This window comes from Panthera onca, chromosome B3 (genome assembly GCF_046562875.1).
Source record: "Panthera onca isolate mPanOnc1 chromosome B3, mPanOnc1 haplotype 2, whole genome shotgun sequence".
In the NCBI taxonomy this organism is placed as follows: Eukaryota; Metazoa; Chordata; class Mammalia; order Carnivora; family Felidae; genus Panthera; species Panthera onca.
Genome location: NC_138344.1, coordinates 124,178,572 through 124,192,323, shown reverse-complemented (window position 1 = coordinate 124,192,323; position 13,752 = coordinate 124,178,572). Strand labels below are relative to the sequence as shown.

The window sequence follows — 13,752 nt, the reverse complement described above, 5'->3', positions numbered from 1 at the left end:
TGAGTTCGAGCCCCGTGTCGGGCTCTGTGCTGACAGCTCAGAGCCTGGGGCCTGTTTCAGATTCTGTGTCTCCCTCTCTCTGACCCTCCCCCGTTCATGCTCTGTCTCTCTCTGTCTCAAAAATCAATAAACGTTAAAAAACAAATAAATAAATAAATAAATAATTTAAAAAACAAAATATAATGCACATTAAAATGTGCAATCATGAGGGACACTCACAAATAGTCGTAGGTCATTGATGAGATTCTTTAGCCATGTGCGCACATAATGGCTTGCACTTGGCTAGTTATCTTATCACTTGCTGAGGGATGATTTGCTGAACTGAACTTAAATTTCAGTTATGCTGGATGCAAATGAGCAATATGAAAATTATAAACAGTCCCCAAAATGCAGACTTTCCTTTGGGAAATTTAAAGCCAGGACATATAAGCAATTATAAAAAAAAAAGCTTACTTTTATACTAAGAGTTGGCATACATTGGGAAATAAATGCGAGAAAGCTGGTACTCTCAGGTATATTTTAGGATAAACCTGTGACTCTTCTGGTAATACATAAATTTTCAGATGCTGTGAGTATTTGGGACTTGAGGAGTTGCTGTTAATTGCATTTTGGAGTTAAATTAGGTGGAATGAGAAATGCTTTCTGGCCTCAACTCTTCCAGTTAGAAATCTTTCTAAAATGCATGAGTAGACTTTTTTAACCAGCAAGACAATGAATTTTGTTTTGTTTGTTTGTTTTTTTTTGTTTTTTTTTTTTTATGATTTAGACCTAGCATGCCTCAGGGACACAATTCTCAGTATCAGTCATCATTGTACAATATGATAAGAGGTAGAGATAAAGGAGATGAGACCATCTGTATTACTGAACAGAATAGTAGGTAGCCAGTCACCACAGGACTCTTACAAATCAGCCCTGTACAAAGTGTTGGAGGGGGTATAAAAATATAATTCTTTGTTGCAGGGAGTTGTACATTTTAGGATGTTTAGGATTTGGGGATCTTTTATCTCTTATTTGCCTTCTGTTTTCTCATTCTTCTTCCTCTTCCCCACTTCCTTTTTCCCACCTAGGTTAGACTGATGGAGGTCTGTGAGAAGAGAATCCACAGTCATGACCACTGTATTAGTTTTGTGTGGCTGCCGAAACAAATTACCACAACCTTAAAACACTGGAAACGTATTCTCTCATAGTTCTGGAGGCCAGAAGTCCGAAATTATTTTCGCTGGACAGAAATCAAGGTGTTGGCAGAGCTCCACCTATTTCAGAGGCCCTAGGGGAGAATCCTTTCCTTGACCCTTCCAATGTCTGGTGGCTGCTTCCCTCCAGTCTCTGCCTCCCTGGTCACACGGCCTTCTTCTCTTCTGTGTGTGTCAAGTCTTCCTTTGCCTCCCTCTGATAAGGATATTCATGATTACATTTAAGGCCCAGCCAGATAATCCAAAATAATCTTCTCCATCTCAAGATTCTTAATTTAGTCACATCTGCAAAATGCTTTTTTACAAATAAGGTAACATTTATAGGTTCTGGGGGTTCAGACCTGATACATTTGTGCACTAATGTACATATTAGTGTTGGGGGGTTGGAGGGAAGGGAAAATGGGTGATGGGCATTGAGGAGGGCACTTGTTGGGATGAGCACTGGGTGTTGTATTTAGGTGATGAATCATGGGAATCTACTCCCGAAGCCAAAAGCACACTGTATGTACTATATGTTATTAACTTGACAATAAATTATATTTAAGTCCTTAAAAAAATCAGAATGATACAGAGTCCTCCCTTTATATGGCAGTCAATACCAAGTCCATCGTAAACACATATGAACCTCTCTGCTGGATCTCACCTACAAGCATTAAAAAGGAGTCATACCTCTTCATGTATCTTCTGTTCATTGGAAGAGCTTTTTGTGTTTGAGCAGAATCTCCCTCCAAGAATTGAGGAAGAAGAGACCTCATTGTAACTTTGTAGTTCTCTGAGTACCAGCCATCAATCCCAAATAATGAAAGTCAGGACCAACAGTTCTCCTTATGGAGAGCTTCCCATTTTCCTCTTCAGAGTGTGAAGGCTATTCTTTAGTGAGGAAAAACCATCCCCTGGGCCTACTTAGTTCTGGCATGTTCTGGCAACATGCCCTCTTCAACTCAAGCTAGAAGACATACAGAGAAAGTCACGGAGAGGATTGATAAGGAGTCCTCCCAAACTGGAGATCCTACTAAATTCACTGAGACACTAGGACTGTGAGGAAAGAGATACTTTGAGAGTTTCATATTTATCTTTCTTTAAATAACCCCATTGCCCACAAAGTAATTAAGGTTGAGGAAGGTGAAGATACAAAGGAGCGTAAAAATTCATGCCCACTTTCTTTGCTACCCGGTATCCACTATAAACAGACCATGATCTCTTGCTGGGTCCTGTGGGGGAAGGAATCCCGCTAAGTTTGTGAGCATTAATTTTTATGGGACCTGCAGTCTCTAAAGCCCTTGTGCATCCTTGGTTATGCGCTTTCTGAATTTTCATTCAATGAATTTTAGAGTAATGATTCTAATAAGAAATAAATATTACTCTTTTGAAAGAGTATTTTAACATAACTCTAAGACATACTGAAGTGTTATAGTCCCATAGAGCCAATAACCATTTGACTTTTTCCAATATTAGCTTACTTGACATTGAAAAGGATGTGGTTTTTGTATGCCTATTTGATTTTCCAGCAATATTTGATTAGTGACTTATGTCCCCTGGGAAAATATCTCAGGATCTCTGTTGGCCAGGAATGGTTTTTCTCAACTCAGTATTTCTAAACTTTGGTACTATTGATTTTTGGACTGTTATTTCTTTGTTGCAGGGGTGTCTTATGTATTTTAGAATGCTTAATAGCATCCCTGGCCTTTACCCTCTAGATGTCATCCCATCACTGAGTTGTACCTATCAAAAATATCTCCAGATATTGTCAAATGTCACCTGGGGAGCCAAATCGCCCTTGGTTGAGAATGAGTGTTCTAACTCTATTATTTGCTTGGTTAATAATAATAGCTAGCATTTATAAAGCACTTGCTAATTGCCAGTCACTGTACTGAGCACTTGACTTGTATTAATGAATTTAACTTATAAAACTTCACCAGGTAGGTGCTATTATTATCCCTGTTTTACAGATAGGAAAAATGAGGCCCAGAAGCATTGAGCAAATGTGCTACCATTATACAACTTTTCAAGAGTAGAACCAGGATTTAAACCAGCAGTTAGGATTTAGAATTAGAATTTATGCTCTTAGCCATGGTGGTACAACTGCTGTCCAGTGATCATTAAGATAATATTGTGGGGCACCTGGATGGCTCAGTTGGTTAAGCATCCAACTTCGGCTCAGATCATGATCTCATGGTTCATGGGTTCAAGCCTCATTTCGGGTTCTGTGCTGACAGCCCAGAGCCTGGAGCCTGCTTCGGATTCTGTGTCTCCCTCTTTCTCTGCCCCTCCCCTGCTCACACTCTGTGTGTGTGTGTGTGTGTGTGTCTCTCTCTCTTTCAGAAATAAATAAGCATAAAAAAACAGAATATGTTGTTATAGACTTGAAAAATATCTTCTTTTGGAGCTAAAGATTGTAAATAAACTATGACAATGGATGAAAGCAGGACCATTCCTTCCATGCAAGGAAGGGTAAAAGAATGGTTCTTCGGAAGGACCATTTATTGAATTCATACTAGGAGTGAGGCACTCACCTTGAAACTTGCATGTGGTTTATTTTCACTTAATCCTCACAGTAGATTGATGGGGTAGATATTATTACATTCATTGCTTATATGGAAGAACCTGGCTCCAAACAACTAATTTTACCCAAGCCATTATAATGTAAGAGCCAGTATAATAACTACCTGAAACAGAATTTGAGTCAGTGCTTTCTGACTTTAAGCCCATGTTTTCTCTGTTTTGTATCTTCCTTGGGTTTAAAAAGATGGAAGGAGGAGCATTTTTAGACGCTCCATAGGTATCTTCTGGTCTGAACATCATTTCCTGTACAAATTAAATTACTTGAAGCTGATACTTGGAGATTTTGAGCTCTCACCCTCCACTCAAGCCTCTAACAAAGTCTAGTAAAATGTGAAGGCACAGGTAGGTGGGCTTGGCATCCATAGACCTGGTTTGAGTTCTGGCTTGGCCACTTCACTGCTATCCAACCCTGGGCAAATCATGAAACACTAGGAGCTTCAGCTTCCTTATTTGTAAACCAGGGGTTAATAATAATAGTACCCACTTGGCAGGGTAAATATTAGAAATAATGTATGGAAATACAATTTTATTTGGTACAATTTTGCTTGTTAAAATTGAAAACTATGCATTTTGCCACTTTTCTTTTTGCTATCTTCCTTTCAAAGCACTGGCAATGTTTCCACCACAATTTCCCCTACCCCATTCATGGGTATCTGGAAACCTGCCATTTAGAAATTCATTAAGATTCATTCTTGATTAAAATGAAGATATCTGGGGAGTAGACAGAAGTTTGTGTTAGCTAAACACACTTCTAAAGACTGGTCTGGGCACTCGGAGAGGGAAGGTGAAGACAAGGAGACAATGACTTCACAGGATTGTTTCCAACAGACCGTGTGTAAAAGATTATTGTGAAAGATTGCATACTCCGATCTGCATCTACAGAGAACAATAATAAATGTTAAGAGCTCAATGAAAACTTTCTTTTATCACAAGGCTGAGTTGTGAATCATTTAAGTGGGACTTAACCTAGAACTTAAGTCTTTAACTGTGGATATATGAACACACACACGCATGTGTAATTGGTGTATAAGGTGTAAAGAAAGTACAAGAAACACTGAGGAATAAAATTGTCTGGGACAATATTGTGAACTTTACAACTCAAATATGTGGGGCGATATTAAAGTTCTTGTTACTTCCAAGTTAGGCAAAACAAACAAAAGTCCCTACAGTTCATAGGAATATGTATCACATGTACTCAGCTCAATGAATTGAGACCTTGCAAGGTGACCAGTTACTCAAGGGAGATGTCATTTTAAAAAGAGTCAGTGGAAAAGAAGGTGTTCATATCTAGTTGCCTTACTGAGAATGTGGGTCACAGTTTAAAGGGATTCCAAAGGTAATGTGATAATATGGCATGTCTACTCAAGGACAACCAGTGGAAATGTTCTGAATCAAAAATAACTCAACATTTGAGAATTCTGAGAGGACATTCAGTACATCTCCATCCCTGAGAAATTGGGAAGAAGGGGTGCAGTAGTCTGTTGCAAGATTTCAAAAGATTAAACTTAGCATGTTATAAATTTATTGTTGAAAATGTTAAATCTCATTACTAATTGAATTTCACTGGAAAAAACACTGTAGGGAAAGTTGACATTTATCTATTCAGCAGGAATCAGTTAAATTCAATGAAACATGGTTTTAAAAAAATGTTTTTGTAGTCTCTGTGTAGACCAGGGATGAAAAATTCAATTTACACGTAGGTAATCATGCTATCACATTCTGGTTATCAAAAATGGTCATGATGGAATTAAAAAATGGTCTATTGGATATCTGCCGTTTCAGCAAACATCATTACAGTAGCGAAGTATATGCATAGCTGAATGATTCTTAAGATTTTCTTTTGCTTTCATTCAATAATGGGTATAATAAAATTTCACCCCAAGAAAGTAACTTGGAAACTCCCTTGTCTTATTATGGCAGAATCTCACCTGAATATTCATTTGTGCAATCAAGAAATGAAGATGAAATGAAAAACTTATTACAGTTATTACTCCTTGAAAATCACATATGTTCATTCTGTAATATGGTATGGGAAGCTAGGAATAACAGCATTTTTGTTTTTCTTTTCTTTTCTTTTCCTTTCTTTTCTTTTCTTTTTTTTTCAGAAAACAACCCATAGCTTCCACTGTGTCTGAAGAAACTTTATAAACTTTTATAAAGAAGAAAAAAGGGAGAAAATCATATTAAGAAAGTAAATATTGTTGACCTAAGTAGGAAGGTGTCCAATAGGAAGGCAACAATGTGTTCATAATTTTGGGAGGTGTTTGATTTGGAAGATAAGGTAGGCATTCAAATATAGAACCTAAGTTTTCTTTCTGGCAGTGATATGCTATTTATGCAGACCATCCTTCTAAAACAGAGCCACATTATGGTTTGTAACCTGTGGGTGAAGAGAATAGATAACCTCCCTTAGCCTTTTAGAAAAGCCAAGGCCAGCCATGCAAGGGAGAGAGACAAGTCTCCAGGAAAAGGAGTTACAAGAAGCTACCTCCCACTGACTGTCACTTTGGGTCACTGGAAATACACATACGTGCCCAGGACATGCGTAGATGCTCTGAGGGAAGTTGGAGACATTAACCCTGCATGCTGCTGAGTGGAGAACATTTCAAAGGCAAGGAGCAGTGAGAAAACCAGAAGCTAATCAGAGTGAAGAGGATGTTTGAACAGAGAGGTGGGTGCATATAAAGACTAAGGAGTTTGGGGCTTCTGTCTCTCTTCGCTGTCTCTTTTCTAGCTGACTTCTGCCCATCGGGGTAGGTATTTGCAACTCCAAGAGGACAAGAAGGGTCGGGTGAGTCCTGGGTCAATTAGACTATGTTTACTTGCATACATTTTGTCCCTTTGCAGTTGCTCCATGACATGGGTTAAATTCTAATCACAAGGACCAGCATTCCCAATGTATTCTACTTGTTTATTCCGCACCCGCTTAAGGAGTCTGCCATTGACATGTGAGCTCATAAATGCACATTCAAGAAATGCTTAGAATATGTGGCTGTCACTGTTTCCTCTCGTTCTCTCTGCTTGGAGAGAGGCCGGGATAATACTTAGGCCTCCATTTGTGAAATGGGCTGGTGCTCTCTGCAGCCTCTTTGGCAAGTAAACTGTGACACTAAGTGGGACAATGCTTTTGGAGGTCTCCTTTAGAAGAAAGGCACATTACCAGTTCTAAGGTGGCAAGCTTTGGATACATTGCTGCAGAATTCTTCCTTAGGAACTCTTTTTTGTGAGTATCAGAAAATAGAAGTATTAGTCTGGAGAAGAAACTCCAACTTCTGAAAGACTTTTGTCTTAGTTGTGAGCATTATTTTAGTGCCTGGAAATGGTCTTGGACTGATTGCTCTGGTCAAGTGATGAGGCAAACCACAGCAGGAGAACAAAGTACAGAATGTGAGTCAATGATCAGCTCTTGCTCTTTGTTTCCATACCGTCTGTGCAGATATTTCTAACCCGTTGTAAAATTCATTATCATTTTATTTAAGGCTGGAGGTGGGGGAGGAGGGGGAAAATCTCAAATGCCATTTTTTTTTTTTGCTAGTCCTAATGTTAATCTAGTGATTATTCTGTGAGTGTTAATTTGAGATAGATGACCATCAATGCTAATCTGTCCACTAAAAGTGCAGTCTAATATATCTTTTTGTTCACACTGAGGACTGAGACCATAAAATTCAATGCTGTGTTTGTGGTTGTTTTAAATTAAAGATCAAGGGGAATTGATGGATGGTTTCAAAATAGAATGGTATTGTCTGAGCTCATGAATCCAAGATGCTTGTATTACCCTCTGCCTCACAATGAAATTCATTCCTAATTTATTTATGTTTACATAAACAGGAATGTAGCTCACTTGAATTTATTTTAGAAGAGGAGATTATTGGGCCTCAACAATTATCAGGTGATATAGAACTAGGTAGGGGGAAGATTAGTTATTCTCATGATTCTTAGTTTGTTCCTTAATCTTGGATGATCACTAAAAGTTCAAAAGAATGTTACAGTAACAGTCTTAGTGACCTTAGGGTACAAGCCTAATGTGTACCCTGTGTTCCATTATGAGAACTTGACACCTTCCAGATGTTACTTCCTGAAAACTCTGGCAGAGGTGGCCTATGAACTTTATCACCCAGAGAAGGGAGACAGAGGAATAGGATATGGATGAAACCTTGAGATTAAATGTAGGTCGTTGTTAAGATTCTTTTATTTGGGGTGGGGGAATTCAGAGGTGTTCAATAAATTATTGGTAACCTGTTATGATTACAGCAAAAGTCTCCTCGTCTGCTTTGCTTTCAACTATCAATGAAGAGCGAGAGGACTCCACTAAAAGATACTTCTTAAATGTCATCTACATAAACTTTGTCTTTTTTTCAGAGTTCTTCATTGCACGTTGGCATTGTGTGTTAATCTATAACTGTCTTGACTCTGAGGCAACCAGGACACAAATCCTAAGTAGTAAAAGTTTTTAATTTAGCTACGATGTGTGTGTACCTTTACATATATACATGTACATATTTGTAGATATGTGTTCATATGTGTATATGAACAAAGACATTTATAGGTGGCTATTATTGATAATGTTAGTTTTTCTTATATGCACACATGCACACACACACACACGCTATTGTATATTTGTATAAGCTTTTTATTTTTCAAAATACTTCTTAGAGATGATCCTATTCTGAACTTCATAATCACTCTGCACAAAGGTTAAATGACCTGCCCAAATTCACACTTACTAAGTGGGAAAGCCAAGCCTAGCAATGAAGTTTCCTGACTCCTAGCCAAGAGTTCTTTCCACTACATCAGCTGTCACTGGTTACCGGGAAGGTGAGGGGAAGAAACTGATTTGGCTTCACTGAAGCTGGGAATTATTCAAAGTGACTGAAATTTCAATAGTGCGGTTATTTTTCAAGTCAGTTGGTCCAAAACAGTCCTATTTGTGATTGAGTTAAGTTGTATAGGTGGCCATATATGATAACTTTGATATGTTCTGTCTATGTTATGCTATATTCCGCCATCACCTGATGCTCTAATTCTTTTATCACCTATCTTTTTTATTGACTTTATTTTTGACAACTAAGCCATCTCCTAGCTATTCATTACACTAGTAATAAAATCACTGACGCAAATACCCTATGCTGAAGGTATGCAAAATTAGAATCTTGAATCATGTTTTACCTCATTTGCCACAATAGTGGCAAAACAATATAATAGACTTCTATTTCCAATACTGACTGCCCTTTAGTAAAAAAAAATTTAAAAAGTTTTAATGGAAATCGGAGGTTATGGTATACAAAATTGACACTATTATTTCAAGGTTGAAACTTAGTGAACCATTTTTTTTTAGATATTCTCTTTTGAGACCCTCCATTTTTTAAAATCTAATTTGTGGCTAAGTCTAATAACAGAGATAAGGCAAATTGAAGCGTCTTTAGTTTAGTCAAACACTACTCACTGGCAGAGTTAGTAAAATAAATGGAGAAGTGTTACTTCATTGCAAACCACAGCGTAATCATAATCAAAACCAACCAAGTTGACAATTAAGCATTCTCCATTAGAACTCAAAATACCGTTATCAAGTGAGGAGCAATGGAAAGCCCTTGGAATGATAATGAATATTCAGAGTTCAGCTTGACACATCAGACTTTTGTCTTCAAAAATCTGTTTGTCCCCTAAGTCCTGCAGGCAATTTTCACAAGTGAAGCCATTTTTTTTTCTTGAAAAAAAAGGTAAAACCCTGCATTAGGTGGGGTAGAGACTGAGATGCTATAATAACAACAACAACAAAAACCCCAAATGTAATGGCTTACATAGATAGAAATGTGTTTCTCACATTACAGTCCCGCCGATCCAGGTGGTGAAGTAGATTGACTCCTCTAGGTCATTAAAGGACGCAAGTTCCTTCCTTTCTGCTGCATTACCATTCACTGATGTCATGCTCTTCAGCGTTACTGAACCTGGGTCTCTACCACATCTGTGCGATAGCCCACAGAATAAGGGACAGGGGAGAGTACAGAGCAAGTATTTAAGGAGATGACCCAGAAATGAAAGATATCAATTTCACTCATCTTCCATCTCCCGGAATTTTAGCACAGGAACTTATTTAGCTTCTAGAGATGCTGGGAAATGTAGTCTGCACTGGGAAGCCATGCTTCTAAACAATGGGCTGGAGATAGAAGGTTGGAGTGTGAAGAGGTGGGTTCGTCTATTAAAAGAAAGTGGAGGGCTCTTGGGTGGCTCAGTCTGTTGACTGTCTGACTTTGGCTCAGGTCATGGTCTCATGGCTCTTGAGTCCCAGCCCTGTGTCAGGCTCTGTGCTGACAGCTTGGAGCCTGGAGCCTGCTTTGGATTCTGTGTCTCCCTTTCTCTCTCCCCTCCCCCACTCATGCTCGCGCACACTCTCAGTCTCTCTCTCAAAAATAAACATTAATTTTTTTAATTTATTTTAAAAAATGTAAAAAATATAAACGAAAGTGGAAAAGAAGGTATACTGGGAAACATCTAACATTATCTGTCACAGCCACAATATACAAGGTAAAATGTATTTATCCAAGCAGGAATAGAATTAAAACAAATCATTAAAGGTGTTCAAACAAATCAAAAGTGAAGTAATGCTGGTAGTACTTGGGTTATTTAAAAATAATGGTTTTCAAGTTTTCTTAGCGCTACTTCTATGGAGCAAAAGTTACGCAGGCCATCTAGCCTCTGCACAAAGGTTTAGCTATGTACCTGGCTTTGTTTTTAATGAGAAGATATGAAGGTAGTTTCTAATTTTTGTATAATACAAATAGATTGAGAGGCATGCCATTTTTTTGGACATTATTGAAAAATAAGCAGACTTTTCTAAGCAAGTTAACTTCTCAAATAATGGAATCTTAACAATTTTAAATTATAATGTGAAACAGACTCAGTGTTCTCTTTTGTGGGTATGTGTCTGAGTGTGTATGCAATATTTATGGAACCTCCTTAAATAAGATGTACTGACCAGGTTGAGCTAATCTATATTTTCATTCAATGCACATTTATTCACCTCCAATTATGTGCCAATGACTACGTCAGGCCCTGCATAGGGCTTTCTTTTTTTTTTTTTTTTTTTTTTTAAGAATCTTTTTTTTTTTTTTTTTTTTTTAATATATGAAATTTACTGTCAAATTGGTTTCCATACAACACCCAGTGCTCATCCCAAAAGGTGCCCTCCTCAATACCCATCACCCACCCTGCCCTCCCTCCCACCCTGCCCTCCCTCCCACCCCCCATCAACCCTCAGTTTGTTCTCAGTTTTTAACAGTCTCTTATGCTTTGGCTCTCTCTGCATAGGGCTTTCAATTCAATCTTCCCAACAAGCCAATGAGATAGGATAGATTTTCCCTATATCACATGTGAGGAAATGAAATGTCAAGGTTAGGTAACATGTTCAAGGTCACATAGCAAAGCCTAGTTTTAAATCCTAGTCTCTGCTATTTATTCTATTTCTGTCAGTTTTCTTCAACAAATATTTATCAAGCAACTTCTGTGTCCAGGCAGTAAATTAGATGATTTCATAGGTTTTGCTCCCCTTTAACCTCAGGACAATCCCATGAAGTAGATAGTATTTTTCCATTTTGTAGATGACACAGCTGTGGTTCAGCAAAGTGAAGTAACTTACCCAAATTGCAGAGCTCTGAGTACAACAGACAGGATTTAAATCTATAGTACTGGCCTTTCTACTCAGAATTTGTCTTTTCTCCTATTTTATGAAGTCACTGATTCCACTGGGCTCCCAACTTAGACACAATGCAGACTCCATTTACTTCCCTCTCTGTATTTCCCATCCACTGCGTTGCCACTGCAACCTTATTGCAGACACATCTCCTATACACCCTCCAGCCTCACCGGGCCTTTATTATTTGGGGCCCGGAACTGTTAGCTAAGCAGCCTTTCCACAATCAAGTTATACTTACATATTCCAGTCTCCACATTTTCACGGGGTGGTCACTCCCAAGTAAATAAAAGCACCCAGTCACAATTCTGTTCTTAAAATGTTCCATTTGTTCTTTGATCTCCATAGAATAATATCTCAGTTCATTTCTTTGGCATACAAAGTTCTTAATTCAGCTGTGGCCTCATCTCTCATCACTCAGCTCCCACCCAACCTAAATTCTATCCATACTTAATGCTTTGCTAATCTCCAAACCCATCTGCTTTTTTATGCCTCTGTACTTTTTGTACATGATGTTCTTGTGTCCTAGAGTAGCCTTTCCCACTTTTTTCTGCTTACAAAACTTTTACACTTTAAAGAGCTTATTATAAAATTATAGTTACTCCCCGACTGAAGTTGGTCACACTTCTTTGCTCCCATAGTAATCTGGTGTATCTTAAGTGCTATTATAATTATGTGTACACATGCCTGTCTCATCCAGGCTATGTTCTTCTTGACAGCCAGGACCACCTGGGCCTTGCACAATGCCTGGCACATAATAGCCATTCAGCAAATGTTTAATTGGGGACAGTGGGTAAAAGACTCAGCTGCTATGCTTAGCACAAAGGTAGTTATGACGCAGTGGCCATTTAACAACAAAACAATCAACTGTTTATTGAACACTTATTTTAGAAAAGCTCTGTAGCTTGGTACTCTAATGGGATCAAGAAAGTATAAAATAATCCTTGCCCTTAACTCTTTGACCTAGTTTAAAATTTAAATAAGTATCTGGGCATCTGGGTGGCTCAGTCAGTTAAGCGGTCAACTTTGGCTCAGGCCATGATCTCACAGTTAGTGAGTTCCAGCCCCATGTTGAGTTCGGCACTGACAGCTCGGAGCCTGCAGCCTGCTTCGAATTCTGTGTCTCCCTCTCTCTCTCTCATCCTCCTCTGCTTGCGTGCTCTGTCTCTCTCAAAATAAATAAATGAACATTAAAAAAATTAAATATCTAAGACTGTCATTTTAGAAATTAGAGCATTCGTGTCCCTCCTTAATTGTTTCTATTAGACAGTAAAGTCCATGAAGATGATTTCTGTTTTCATCATTAAGTATTCCTAGTTTCTGTTGTTGTTCACATGGTAGGTGTTCAAAAATCTTTGTTGAAAGATGAATAAATAGTTCGTTTTCAAAAATAAACAGAGCCACAATATTTAAAGTACCATGTCAATAGCATACCTTCTATGGGTACATTTGAAGATAAGATGAAGATAAGGGCAGTGAAAGATTTGGGTCAATCTGAGACATAGGAAAGTTGAGGGAAATCTATTGCAGGACTTGGGGGATAATTCTTAAAATTGCTAAAAACTTAAAATTCACACTCAAGATAATGACCATGATTTTAATCTTATAATAGTTTAGAAATGTCTGAAATTCACTACTAGTGACTTTTGCAAAGACCTAGCATATAACACAGAGATTCTTGTGTTGAAGATATCCATCTTTATAGCAGTTTGTTTACTTTTTTTTTTTTTTTACACGAAGACTTGCCCTATTTGCTGCTTCTGTTCTTTCTTGTAGTGGTTACTGCTTCACTTCTTGCTGGAGGCCTCCATAGGATTGCTTTCTGAGTTGGAAGCAATCTCTCTGGTCAACCAATATAATCTTTGCCTCATACAAGTGAGAAAATGAATCACAGAGAGGTTATGTAAGTTGCCCAATTTGTTGGTGATAGAAAATGGTACCAGAAAATAGGCATTTCAAATGTGAGATGGTCTTTTTCCTGTCCCCTATGACACTCAGGTCAATTCTAATTTCAAGTAGATCAAGCCAAAGCATGGAGTGGTAGACATCACTGTGCCCCTCTCTGACAACCTTCTGGATATATCTCATAGTTGCTGTACTACTCTAAATATTTTCTTTCATTATGGTCTTAAAACTGTCTTTTTCAACACATTACCAAGTTCTCGGAGGTATGATTCTTCAGTCTCTCCCAGGCTATTCTGTATCTTTCCGCACAGAATGGAAGCTTGTGTAACTCTCTTTGTTGTCTTTCTACATACCACTGGAAGATATCCCCGTATTTCAGGCTTCCTGCTCATGCAATAAAGACGT

The 13,752-nt window shown here is 38.2% G+C and overlaps 1 long non-coding RNA gene across 1 annotated transcript in view; it reads right to left on the bottom strand.

Moving 5' to 3' along the window:
* Positions 1–9,876, bottom strand: part of LOC144616627 (uncharacterized) — a 32,742-nt gene extending 22,866 nt beyond the window's left edge. Inside the window, exon 1 of the long non-coding RNA XR_013556002.1 lies at positions 9,577–9,876. This is a non-coding gene — a long non-coding RNA (uncharacterized LOC144616627). The remainder of the gene's footprint in view (positions 1–9,576) is intronic.
* Between the last annotated feature and the right edge of the window lie 3,876 nt (positions 9,877–13,752).